Genomic DNA, 12737 nt, shown 5'->3' with positions numbered 1-12737 from the left:
GGGACTTTCACTTTTTACTTTGTCCGGAGATAGGGATTATCTCTATATATTGGGCCGAACAGAGTAGGTACCTGAAGACGGAGATAAAGCCCCATCTCCGAAACGTCGTTCTATTTTATTATTTTACTAGACGATGGAAAATATCCGAAGAACCTTTTATTTAAATACACTGTTTCGTTAATGAAACAGTGATGCAGTTTAAAAAATGGACGGGGGCCGCCCAAAACATTTGGTCGGTGCGAACCTTGTCTGCGTAGTGAGATTTCAGGTTCTCATAGTTATGATTATGAAGATGACTGCCTTCTGGTATGTTGCATCGTGTGGTCTCGTAGAAATTTACCGACGTTTCTGAGGTGCGGTGATCGCCCTGATGACGGAGGCAGTGAAGCGTCTTTGCAGTTCTTTAATGACGCTGCTGTTGAGTATCTGAAACTGAAGTGGACGGTTTTCTGAACAGTGCACGACATCTATGAGTGGTACGGCGAAGTATCACGTCCGTATCGGTTAGTAGGCGCAGTCACGTACTTAAGCTCACGTTTTACGACAAAGGTAATTACATTTAATTAAAAGTAGATGGGTTACGAACCGATAACAAAATTTGGAGCTCATACCATGTGCCTTGGGACTCAAGGTCATTGTATGAAAATTGGAAGTCTTGGTCTGCGTTGCATCGGAAAGCATAAATTATATACTTATGCCTTTATGAGAATATTTGTGCAATTTTTCACCATTTATTTACTCATAGAGACCTGTTAATTAGAAAGAAAATTCACCCTCGAAGTTTAAAAGAAGCCGAGGAGAACTACATATTTTCACTGTCATTTTCTGCATTATATTGAAGTCGCACAAAAATGGCTTTGTGAAGAAGTGGGTTTGACGCAACAAGATTAACCACCAGTGCCAGTTTAAAAAGTGTTGCAAAACAGCATACTGATAATATACCATGTGAGATCACTTGGCATTTCACCCAGAAACCATTTCCATTGTCACACTGTGAAGTTCGTCTACAATGGAAGTGGATTCAGTTCTTCAGTAGTTGTCAGGACTGTAGCCCTGGTATTCTAGTACTCTGCTTTACCGAGTCGATGTTGAGATGAAAACATCTTGTAGACCGGAAGAATGCTGTGCCAAATTATTTTAATGTGTGGAGGAGGACAGCCTTCTCGTAGCATTTTCCTCTCTTAGCATTCCACCGATCCAGTTCGTTAGGTGGAAACTAAATTGAAGTTCCCCGGACCGAATCTCGGGGCCCCTAATCAGACACTTGGGTGGGTTGTCGTATGATTTCACTTACGCCTTCGTTACAAAAAGTGCGTGTGTGTGTGGGGGGGGGGGGGTGTTGGGTTTGTAACTCGGTCGGTTCTCCCAAACCGTGTAACGGTTTTATATTGAATTGGTGTTCGGAATCATCAGTCAACGTGGTTTTATTTCGGTTCTGTCGGTCCGATAAAACTATAATCTCTCTCTCTCTGCAGCATAATATAAGCTTATATAATATATTTGTCGATTAATTTTGTTAATTTCAAAATTAAAATTTTCATTCATGTACTGTCGATCGCTTCTGTTAACGAACAAATCGTGTCGACAGTAAATAAATGTACGCTTACATAAAAATTGGTGTGGTACGAAAAACCATAAAAAAAAGCGTTTAGACCAAGCAGTGTGGGCAAACCTAAGTAGCCTCGTCACGGCCATTAGCTGAACATAATGAAGTCCGAAATAAGGCTAGTTTAATGATTAACTGGAATATTGATAACACGAAACACATCAAATAGGCCACAGTCGTAAGTTAAATAATGTGTAATTGTTCAGCTTTAGGTGAGCCGGATAAAAAGTGACGGCTTTGCGGTAGATTCACGCGTCCTTAACCTCGGCTCTGGAAGGAGATGAGTAGTGAGCTTCAGCCCTCGTCCGTTTCAGCTCTGAGGAACGAACCGTAGGAGAGGCTGGTTGGCCCCCAGAGCCGGTCTGGACGTTGTGACGAGAAAAATACTGCCTTGCCGGCAATCAGACCCCATTCTTCCAGCTCGTAGCCTAGTCACTATTGGCTGATGTGATTACAACAACCTCTCCATAGAAAATATTTTTATATTTCCGGAGGGACTTTCCTCCATCTGAATGAACACTTGTGATTGGAAAGGTACTATCAACATCAGTTTAAAAAAAATAAAGACAACTTTAAAGTCCGCTGATATAAATTACTTTGAAGTCGAAACAGGGCTGAGTCTAAGCGGTGGTGGCCTGAAGAAGGAAGTTGCGTATTAAGCACATGGAGGACTGCGTGCAGCAGGACCTGAGCACAGAGGCAGTGCGGCATTGCAACTTTGTTTTCACTGCCCATGTTGACGAGTAAAAATAAAATGCGGACAGGAAAGCTTTTGAATTCTCCACGTGGCTGTCGTGTGACGACAGGTGAGCGGGCCTCGCCCAATAATTATAGCTCCCGAAACTTCTAACACTGCCTAATCTCTACTAGTTCAAAATTGTGTTAGTGGACAGAGAAGTAGGTGTCATCGTCGTTGTTGCAGAATGTCTTGTTCTAGCATTTGTATAGAACGGCAATCATTCTGTTAATAAAGTACAAGTACGGATTTTCATAACTGTGGAACAGAATCGTTATGGAGAAGCTGGTAGTCATCACTTTTGTTGGAGATCGAGTGAGGTCGTTTGAAGTGATTGAGTGGATGAACATTGTAATATTCACAATGAAATTAATATTCTAGTTATCCAACATACTGAGCAATTTTGTTTTTAATTAGCCTTTGTGCACAGTGTTCTTATGGTACTAAAAAAAACTCTTTAGAAGGAAAACTGTGTGTTTGGAAAATGGGCTGTTTTCAGAGGACGAGCGACAACGGAAGGAGAGTAAAATTAAGGCATTTTAAGCACAAAATTGTCTCTGTCATAGTTGGTTTTCTGGGTTGTGACGCCGTGTGGACTTGTAAGCAGAGATCAAAGTTTCGTCAGTAACAGCTTATAATTTTACAGTCGGCGGCCTAGTAGTACGTTGTTGTATGCAAAGAATTCGAAATTTCTTGTTTTTTTCTGGATTATTAAATATATTTATTCTGATTTTTATGCAGTAAAAATGATTAACTCCCCTTCCCATTGCACCCTGTGATTCATGGTGTTACAACCGCAATTCTCTTGTATTACTACAGAATTTGGAAGGAAAAGTCCCTTTGTCGAAGCTCTATGGTTTGGGTGGATGGTCACTGGTCCCAGGGAACTCTGACGTCACGGGCGCCATTCTCAGAAGTCAAAAGACAAATTTGTTAGCTATGCAGACATTTCCTAACTTTTTTTACAATAAAATGCATAACAGCGAAGTGAATGCTTAATCAAGCAAAATTGCAACCATCTCACTCTGTCTCCGTCGGCATGGCAAACCGTAACATACCCGCTGGTATGGTTGAATAAAGCCAGAGAGTGGAGAATAAGAACCGACGCCATGGGCGTAGTCCTCTCTTGCTTGTCTTGATCAATAAACGCATGTTCCGCTTTGTTCAGCAGAACTTCATTCCGTGTCTGAAATCATTCAACATCATAGACCACCGTCAGACTGTGTGTTGCATTGCGTTCACTTGGTTTTGTGCAGTCGGCTGCGTATCACAGTTCCTTATAGTCTTACATGTGGTACTTCGTATCCGATTCTCACACTTCTTATTGCCAGAGCACACATGTGAGAGATGATGCATGTATTAACGGGTGACCCAAACATGAAGTCGAAATGATCGTCATAGCGATGTTGTTGTCTGTAAGAACGTTCTGACTTTGATTAGGCTAGCTCCGATCAGTTATCATCGATTCTGTCTGACGTACTTGTCATTTGCATTCATCTTGCAAGAAAGTGGTTTTAGTCTTTGTCAGTAAAGTGAGCTCGTAGTGTGTTATAATTTATTTTACGTCTCTGTGTTTAGAGCACTGCTTGCGTACTGACAACTAACTGTCTTCATGGAACAGGGTCGTTCTTAAAAGCCACTTCCCCACTTGACCCTAACCTGAGCCAGTTTGATCTCATTTACGCCCTGCATATTTGAGATTCTCTTTTGATTTTCTCGTCTCCCATATATGTGCTTCACATCGCATACATCACGCCGTCCTTGGTTTGATCACTGTGATGGTCTTTGGTGAAGAATACAAATCATGAAGCTTCTCAGTAATTTTCTATATACCCCTCATACCTCATCTCTCGTGGGCCCTTCAACACTTGTGTTCTCATTAGGAAGATAAACCAAGTTTGACACTCATGTAAAATATGGGGTAAATTTCGGCTATAGTCCTGTATATTTCAGTCTGTACATAATAAAGATGAAAATCTATGAACTGATTAGTCGCAAGGATTCGCAGAATTTTATATCTTAACTTCTTCATAAATGTAACTTTGATTTGTTTTAATTGTTCCTATTTTAGGTCCAATTGAAGTTCGGCCTTTTTCGAGTACTTTGTTAGCTTATGGTTTTGCTCTGCATTCTGGTGTCAAGGTCGTGATCCAGTTGATGATTACCTAGTTTGACCTTGGATGCAGCCTTGAGAAGGGCCAAGGCTAAGGGTGTTGACATGCACGTAACAGCTGACGAAGGTCGTTTCGAGAGCAAGCAACTGCATGTTTTCCAATTACTCATTTCAAAATCATTGTTCCGGTTATGTTTCCATGTTGTGGCGGCTCCTGACTGCTATCCGCGGTCTTCTACGTCACGTAGAAGAGACTAGTGCACTTTAATTTCTGATTATCCCTTTCAAAAATGAGTTATTCGCTTTACTAAATTGTGATTGGAGATCATGTTTTCACTACAGATCTTAGGGCGACCCCCTGCGAACTCGAGTGGGCACGCTTCCAGCATCCTCATTCTGAAAGTCCTCTTTTTAATCTGTAACTCGCTAATAGGTACACAGACCCTACTTCACGTCAAGTGGAATGTAAACTTGACGTCAGTGTAATAATTCGAAGGACTACACGAAATAACGAGGAAGGAGAATGTGTAATAATAATAATATTGACAGATAAATATTTTAGTTAATCAACACTAGCTTCGATTTCGGACTTAATTTGTTTCAACTACTGATAATAACTTACTTGACATGTGGCCCGCGGTCGTTATGAGAAAATTAGATCCGGCCCAAGACTATACTTAATGGTTGCCCACGCCGAGTACGGTGGGTGTGTGGACTGAATTCTTTTAGGCTCAGGGTAGGGGCCAATAGAGAGTGAACGTTCGGTTAGCATGAAAGATGGGGATTCTGTCGTCTTCTCTAAAAGGAATCTTCCAGCCTCGTATTGAGGGTTCAGTGAAGATTACAATTATTATAGCTATAGTGCACGTTCAGCCGTGACGATATGCAACACTGTTGTCATAATCCACATGCATGCGTGTACGTGCTTCAGTGACGTCAGCGAGATAATCAGTATCTTAATTTGGGTTTACTAGCAGTTTTAATGTATGGATCCCGGACGTAATCAGAAACAGTGCTCGTCATTTTTTCTCGCAGTTCAAAGACTTCACTCCAAAACTCGTTAGAAGGCTGCATGACCAGCTATAAGACATTCAGCGGTCGCCGCTGGGAAATAAATGTTTTCGATGTTGATGGAATCAGATGGTTATGAAAAATTTCCAGCGCTTTGCTTCGTTCGCTTATCGTTTTCCATTTCAACTACTGGCCAACTCCGTGGAACAGAGTACTCCCCATTTTAAGAAGCGTATAGACGTTCAACTGGTCAACTAATTCCATCTTTTCTTGTGGACATATGCTGAGTTATTTAAACAAGGCCATACCTCATATCCTGTTTCTTCAAGATCAGTCTTAATAGTATCTTACCATTTGCTGCCAGGTTTCCGAGGTGATTGCTTTCCTTCAGGTTTTCTGACTAAATATCGCAGAACGTGAGTAGTGTTTAACGTGTACCCATACAAATTAAAGCTAAAAATGTCAAGTTCTTAAAAGTGACTCCTTTCCCACACGGAGTGGCTTATTACAAATGGAAACAATTTATTTATATTTTCTGCACATTTATTTCAGTGATTTGATGTTTATTATAAATTTAAGAGAATCAAATATTAACTGTTTATTAAAATTTAAACCAAGTAGAATATGCTTGTAGGCCGACGTGTAGCACAGGCCGTGGTTTGTACACATTTCATCGTTTGCTGCAAAACTCTTTTAATATTTTTGCTCGACGGAATTATGTTTAAACTTCGTGTAACATTTAAAACTCGCATTCAACTTGTTACTGAAAGCAGTCTTGTATCAGAATCGCTGTATTGTACTGAAAATTTATTGACAGTGCTGAATTCGTAAATCGGTCTGTTACAAGGATTAGGTCACTTGTAGCTGTTAGCAGAGTGACAAATTTGGATATTTAAGATTTTGCGTAGATAATTCACAGCACTTCTTGCAGAAACTGAATGGACTTCGCCGATTCTCCCGTATTAAAACATCATACCATATACGGAGCTGGGCCGTTGTTATAATTCACTGCATATTACTGTGGCGAGTTACCTTCCTTGTGCCGAGATAACGGCTTGCCTTACTGAATCGATAGCCTTACACCGCGCGGATGCTTTCAAACTTATAAATACGCGTGGAATTCCATTGCTGTGGCACTTTGCCACCGTCCTCCCTTGTCTTTATAATATCTGTCTTTTTGAATGTGTATGCTGCATAACGTATTTCATGTCGGGAGTAACTCTCAGGGATATCTTGGTTCTGTTGTATGTTGTGCAGATCTTACTCCGCGATGATAATTATTTTATAAATAATGCCTGAAGATCGTCCGCGGGTAAATCATTTCATGAAACATAGGACAGTAGTGAAAATTAAAAGTTTCCTGGAAGGAATAGATACAGCTGTTGAAAGGAGCAGGAAAGTTATGACCGTAAACAAAACACGCAGGTAAAATATAGAAATTAATACATTGTCCCCGAAGGAAACAAAGGTGCATTGACACCGGAAAAGTCGGGCCTTAGGTAGGGGAGAATGTGATACATGTCAGAGTGTAGGGAATACAGCTGGTGGGGGACAGTGAATACATTAGGGAGACTGAAAGAAACACAAGAGAGAATTAAACTATAAAAGGGTGAGGCCAGACGGATGCTGGTGTACGTAATGTATTTTTGTGAGAGCGTGCGTGTGAGAAAGTGTGAGAAGGCGAAAGTTAAAATCAGGAAGACGCACTCCAGGGATGGCGAGTGGGTTTGGTAGCGGGCCAGCAAAGGGAGCACAGATGATCCAGCGAGTGTGTGTCTAGGATTGTCTGCACTGCGGTGGCGTCAGGAAGGGTAATGCCTTGACTGCCGCTTGTGCTAATGCTCGATTTTGCAAAGTTGGCTGTCCAATGGGAATTTAAGTGGAACCCACGCACGTTTATTCGCACGGCATGTGCTTTTAACAAGTTCTTCGTTGTCCGTGATCTGACACACTGAACGACCTTCAGCCCCATTGATGAACCGATTCTGTCTGTCTCCTTCGCTCTCTCATCGTGCACAGGGCGATCAGAAATTGTGAATTGTGTAGCTGATTTTGCTCCTTCCGAACTATGACAGTTTTCAAAGAAGAAGATTGGTGAGGACGGCTTGTAGCGCCGAGGACAAGGTTGCCATGTTCCCAGATCTTTCGTTGTCCAGTGACTGACACTACATGCTTTAGCATCGAGCTCTTACGATTTGGCAACACCATCCACACGACCGTCATTCTTCGCGTGATATATTAAAACGCTTTGGTATCATAAATGTTACAAACAAAGTGTCTTACCTGTCTTTGCGAGACCTAACGCTTTGTCCATTGGTCTTCAGTTTTTAAACTAACATCACTCACGCATCCGAAACACTATTTTTCCTGCAAATTTCACTGGGTTGTGAGAACCGCGAGAGATAGCAGTGACGAAGACTGTCTTTGGTTTTCTGTCTCGTCACATGGCAAATTTTCCTACCCCGCAAGCAACAACCACCCACTGTCTTGGTTGATCCTCAGAATAACATTGCTGTAGGACCTTGCAAACTGCCACCTGACAAGTCTCGAAGAATTCGGTGGCTGGTGTTGTGATGTGACAGGTCAGAATTTTTTGTTCACATTAGTAGTGTAAATGGAGCTAAAAATGAGTTACGCGTTTCTTTACTCTGGTGGCTGTTCATGTGTCGACAAAGGGGAACTAGCTAGTGTAGAGTGCCTCTCCCCTGTAAACTGCTTCTTTTTATTCTTTTCCCTTGTCAGTGGGGTAGTGTGTGATGAGGGGTTCGAGCTGTTCCATTCACTTGTTCCCGTTCCCGCCTAATTTAGAGCCCGCTGATTAAACTCAGCGAAGCACATGTTGTTTGGGGGGGGGGGGGCGATGCTTAGCTAGTGGGGTCCGGACCTCCAGCAACATCCCTTCATCACCGCAGCCCACACATTACATGGGCAGTCTTGATTACTATTGCTTCGTATAAAATCTTATAAAATATATTTTACTATTATCGCAAGAAAGTACAAATTAGTAGCTTTTGATTTTTTAAACTCTTAACCAAACGTCGCATTCGAACAGTTAGCATTTCTCCTTTCGCTTCATGTTTGGTAGATCCTGGGTTCATATCTCGCCCCGATGACGGAGGCAGTTTGACCTTCGAAACGTTGGTAAACACCTACCATACTACACGGCGCAACAACCCAGAAGACAGAAATCTTCAACTATTTAATTTGTTTAGCATCGAGTAATATAAACGGATGGTATCAAGGATTCCAACATTTGCGAGTTGCCCTTCGAACAGAAATATCTCGACACAACGGAGATGATGATGTCTGCGTACGAACAGCTGCCGGTTTTTATTTTTAAACGATGAAAGCGATATGTTGCAAATTAATTTTCAAAGATACGGCATCTGGTAGACACCGTCAGAAAGCTCTGCTTAGTTACCTTTTCTCTCTATGAAATGTTGTTACAGTTCAGAAATATTACATCAACTTTGGCAATCAGAGAAGAACCTGAAGGCGACTAAAGTTCATGTCTTGCGATTAAAATAACTCCGTAAAACTTATATAATTGTACCAGTCTTGAATGGAAACTTGTCCTTAAGAGATAACGTATTCAGTCGCGAGAATTTAGAGCGAAAACATAAAATTACCGGTACCTATAATAATCGGAAACTGTTTAACGCAGATCCGGAACTGAAAAGACCCTCATGGAATCCAGCCTCCTTGATTATGCGTATTATGCCTCTGGGAACTGGTCTGTGAAGAAACATTCCTGCGGTGTATCAGTTACGAGGTTGAGTACAAAGAGGTGTTATAAAAAGATTGGCCTCCGAGGTGCTAAAAAGTCACGGCGTCGCTACGTATAATTATTATTGCAGTTGCTCATTGTGTTCGCTTTTAAAGCTTACTGTTGTAATTAAACACTTGAGTCTATGAAAAAAAAGCATTGTAATTTGTATAACAAATTACGAGACTTTACCTTCAGCTTTCAGCGGGCATTACGTCACATTCCATGAGCGGTTTAAGACATTGCAGCCGTTCAGTTCACAATCTTTTATCTTCCTGTGTCTTATCCAGAAGTCTAGTATGAAGTCCCGGTATACAAACCATCTTGTTTTTGAGTTGGTGCTAAACTTGATGTCATATCCTGAGGGAAGAGGATAGATGTAGGGTGTCCCAGAAACAAGTGCAGAAGATGATGTTCGGACATAAGAGAGAAGTAACGAGATGGAAAAAATTATGTCATGAGCTTTATAATTGTTCTCTTTACTGAATTAGAGTGATCAAGTAAAGGAGGTTGAGACAGCTGGAACGAGTTGCATGAGGAACTTCAGAAATTGACAGTTTGCATGAAAATCTGAAAAAAAAGTCTGCTTTTGAGGCAAGGCATAGATGGGAGGATATTATTAAAATGGATCTAAAACAGTGTGATAGGGTGTGGACTGGATTAATTTGGTTCTGGATAGGGACCAGTGGTGTGCTTTTGTATTATCGGCAATGAACCTTAGGGTTCCTGGGGGGGAGATGTTGAATAGATGCGCGACTATTAGCTTGTCGAGCTGGTTAATATTAGGTGACGAAGGGAGATCAATTTGTGAAGATTCCCGTATATTTCTTTCCGTTCTCCTGTTACTTGCTATTCTGTAAATATTATTCTCAGTATGTTTTTGTCAGGTCATCCTCAAAATAAGTGTTCTCTTATACTGAGATACAAATTTCGACACTAATTTCAAACATGGGGTAAAATTGTGGTTCTGTTTTGGGAGGTTAAGGATTCCGAATCGAATGGTGTAATCATTTTCCGATTCTGATCAGCTCTTAATTTCGAAATGAATGTACCGTCGCTGTAAGCTGTTATTACCCGTGTAGTGTCAAGTGGGATAGAGGTGGCCCGCTTCAGTAGCGCCCGCCTCTTGAGTCACCCACCTCTCTGTCCACGCCAGCAGACGTTCACAGACAGACACGCACTGCACACTAAAAATACCGCAGCGCTGTCAGTTATTTCGGTATCACGCAGTGAATGAAACCCGCATACGACCAGTCGAATTAAATCTTCGTTCAGCGGTTTTGCCAGATATGTTTCAAAAATATATTAAGTTATATTAGGTGGACTATGTCTTCTTCTCTCGCTCCAAGGTACATTTTTAGCAATAATTGCTTATGGTTAAACGAGCCGCTTTTCAAGATAAGTTGGCTCCGAGTGAACACAGTTTAGCTCCAGGCGTCTGTTGTTTCACGACGGACTCAGGCAACAAAGTGAACCTTGTAGTCTCTTATAAGGGCCGGGTTCTTATTGATATGAAATTTGGACAATTAAAATTCCTTATACCAGTGTTATGTTGGACATTATCCACTGTTTGAGGTAGTTTGACGGGTGACTGTACTATGTCTTCAGGTAACTAACTGACTGTATAGAATATGCCCCATACAATTGGCAGTGTCAAAAATAATATTGCAACACTGAATCATTGGAACAAAGCTTTAGAGAATAGTTCGACATAACATTCTGTTTGTAATGTCCCCTGACGAAAAAAGGAAATATCGTTTGAACACAGAACGTGTGGTTAACCGGATGGAATTGTGGAACATTCTTAGCAGTTTCTCGTCAAGTCTAGGCTTTTACTTGCTGTCGACGTGTCTGCTTTCGCTGTGCCCATGCCTTGGCGTGTAATACAACTTGGGGAAAGTAACAGCTTTGCCGCTTATGTCCGTTATATTTCATTAGACCTTACGGCCATTCGTTGGATAACTTAACACAGGATATTTATGCGTACTCGAGAGACGAAGATCGTGGTGTCTCTGACGATAGTGATGTTGGAACCATGTACACTGGGATACTGGGAACGACCCGTTCTTCAAGTGCCTGAGCACTGCGGGTCCCAACGTTTTCGTTGGCTTTGATGTATAGACATTTTGGTGGGACTCCTTGGACGAGGGATCGGCCCGTCGCAAGGCCTCTACCTGTACACAGGACAGACATCCACGGCTTGAGCGGGATTCGAACCCACGGTCCCAGCGACCAAGCGGCACAAGGCCCACGCCTCAGACCGCGCGGCCGCTGCGCACCATGTACACACCTCTTGCAAAGTAGCTAACTGCCACCATCATCGGGGCGATAAGTCGCCAAGGTGATAGAGGCAGTAAGCACCTCTCCGGTCAATACCTACCAGACTACACGGCGCGGCATCCCAGAAGACAGCAGTCTTCGTACTATCGCCGGGACAACCTGAAATCTCGCTGTCATCCGAGTTCTTATTGTGGCCTTAAAATCAGCGTACATACTTGGCGCGCAACAAGGACAGACGGTCGGTCGCAGAAAAAGGGGACTGTATACTCCGATAAACTTCCACACATGTTCACAGTGACCAAATCGGGATAGAAGGCCATCGAGGATAATAAAAACATCTTCGGCTCCAAGGAAAGAAACGATTCCGTTTACCTACGTGATGAAGAATGCATAAGGGTTGCATTTTGTGTGATTGTTAAAGCAGAAACATTTCTGTTTAGTGATGATTATTGACCAACTTTATGTAGCAGAACCCCTCTTGAGAAGGTGATAGTCGCTCAGCTAGTCACAAAATTCCACATGTGGGATGGAACTCATTTCATTACCGTGTCGGCCCATCAGACCTTATTTCTTCAGCACAAATTTTCGTTCTAATTTCACCAGATTTTCTTCCATCAGGTTTCTTACTGAAACTTCGTAAGAAGTTCTTGTAACACCCATGTGGACACTGAATAGCTGTGAGTATGTCAAGTAAGCAGTCACAGACAGATGAAATTGGCAGTACTCCAACATGTTACACAATGTCACAAAGACCCTGATTCTTTGTCCCAGTGTAAGAAATGTTACAATTCGAACTTTCTTTTCTTAGCTTCAGGCTGAGCTCAGACATACCCTCTCTTCATATTAAAACATAAATCTTAATGCACTGTGGAGTCAGACTTTAACAATGTCAGACAGTGTTGTTATTTCGTCTGTCCATGTAGGAATTACAGTAAACTGAAGTGACTACAATTATTTCAATAACTGTTATTTACTCATTGAGCGACTTTCACTTAGTCCGTGATTGTCCTTACCTGTTTGTTGAGAACTTAGTACATTAGCAAAAACAGATAATGCATTGTCTACTATGATTTACAGACCTTGGAAGTAAACAGTCTTTGTACCTAATTGCAAATCGTTCATTGTGATCAGTTCTGTATAGGTAGCTTTCGAGTTAAAAACACTTGTTCAGAATGTTATAGCATGTTTGTTTGAAGTTGGAGTCTGAGGTTGTGCTGTCATATAT

General features: G+C 41.7%; 1 protein-coding gene across 7 annotated transcripts in view; it reads left to right on the top strand.

Moving 5' to 3' along the window:
• hiw (MYC binding protein highwire) overlaps positions 1–12737 on the top strand; it is a 123096-nt gene that overhangs the window by 49189 nt on the left and 61170 nt on the right. The window lies entirely within an intron of this gene.

The sequence above is a fragment of the Zootermopsis nevadensis genome, unplaced genomic scaffold (genome assembly GCF_977971745.1).
Source record: "Zootermopsis nevadensis isolate Lab colony 2312 unplaced genomic scaffold, Znev_1.0 Znev_ptg000020l, whole genome shotgun sequence".
Taxonomy (NCBI): domain Eukaryota; kingdom Metazoa; phylum Arthropoda; class Insecta; order Blattodea; family Termopsidae; genus Zootermopsis; species Zootermopsis nevadensis.
Note: the sequence above shows the minus strand (reverse complement) of the source record. Positions and strands in the feature narration are given on the sequence as shown.